Source organism: Balaenoptera ricei, chromosome 7 (assembly GCF_028023285.1).
Source record: "Balaenoptera ricei isolate mBalRic1 chromosome 7, mBalRic1.hap2, whole genome shotgun sequence".
In the NCBI taxonomy this organism is placed as follows: domain Eukaryota; kingdom Metazoa; phylum Chordata; class Mammalia; order Artiodactyla; family Balaenopteridae; genus Balaenoptera; species Balaenoptera ricei.
The window spans coordinates 9,080,993-9,082,257 of NC_082645.1; the positions used below are offsets into that span (position 1 = coordinate 9,080,993).

General features: G+C 49.2%; 1 non-coding gene across 1 annotated transcript; it reads left to right on the plus strand.

Moving 5' to 3' along the window:
* The first annotated feature begins 865 nt into the window (after nt 1-865).
* On the plus strand, nt 866-938 carry TRNAE-UUC (transfer RNA glutamic acid (anticodon UUC)). Its single transcript has one exon. It is a non-coding gene; the product is annotated as a tRNA-Glu (tRNA).
* Nucleotides 939-1,265: the final 327 nt, after the last annotated feature.

The following is a 1,265-nucleotide window of genomic DNA, read 5'->3' on the forward strand; positions in this document are numbered from 1 at the left end:
GCGCCTAGAGCCTGTGCTCCGCAATGAGAGAAGCCACCGCAATGAGAAACCCGCGCACCACAACAAAGAGTAGCCCCCGCTCGCTGCAACTAGAGGAAGCCCGCGCACAGCAACGAAGACTCAACACAGCCAAAAATAAATGTTTATTTAAAAAAAGAAGTGTAGGGGGCTTCCCTGGTGGCGCAGTGGTTGAGAATCTGCCTGCCAATGCAGGAAACACGGGTTCGAGCCCTGGTCTGGGAAGATCCCACATGCCGCGGAGCAACTAAGCCCGTGAGCCACAAGTACTGAGCCTGCGCATCTGGAGCCTGTGCTCCGCAACGGGAGAGGCCTCGACAGTGAGAGACCCGCGCATGGCGATGAAGAGTGGCCCCCGCTCGCCACAACTGGAGAAAGCCCTCGCACAGAAACGAAGACCCAAAACAGCCAAAAATAAATAAATAAATTTAAAAAAAAAAACTTCCTATTTAAAAAAAAAAAAAAAAAGAAATATGGCTAGTCTTAATCAAGATGTATTAAAAGTACAAAGGGGCTTTCCTGGTGGCACAGTGGTTAAGCATCTGCCTGCCAATGCAGGGGACACGGGTTCGATCCCAGGTCCTGGAAGATCCCACATGTCTCGGAGCAATTAAGCCTGTGTGCCACAACTACTGAGCCCATATGCCACAACTACTGAAGCCTGCGCCCCTAGAGCCCGTGCTCCGCAACAAGAGAAGCCACCACAATGAGAAACCCGCACACCACAACAAAGAGTAGCCCCCACTCGCTGCAACTAGAGGAAGCCCGCGCACAGCAACGAAGACTCAACGCAGCCAAAAATAAATAAATTTATTTACTTAAAAAAAGAAGTGTAAAGTACAGGAATTCCCTGATGGTCCAGTGGTTAGGACTCCGCACTTTCACTGCCAAGGGCCCAGGTTCAATCCCTGGTCAGGGAACTAAGATCCCACAAGCCACGAGGTGCAGCCACAGATAAATAAATAAATAAACAGAAGTGCAAAGTACACAGCAGTTTCAAAGATTTTACATGAAAAAAAGAATGTAATGTAGCCCGTCAATAATTTTTATACTGATCACATGATAAATGATAGTATTTTGAATATACAGCTGGCCCTCGATATCCGCAGATGCGGAGCCCTGGGATTGGGGGCGGGGGGGCGGGGCAGCCGTAAAGGGCTTGAGCCTCCTTGGATTTTGGTATCTGCGGAGTTCCTGGAACCAAACCCCTGCAGATACCAAGGGACAACTGTGTTGAGTTAAATACA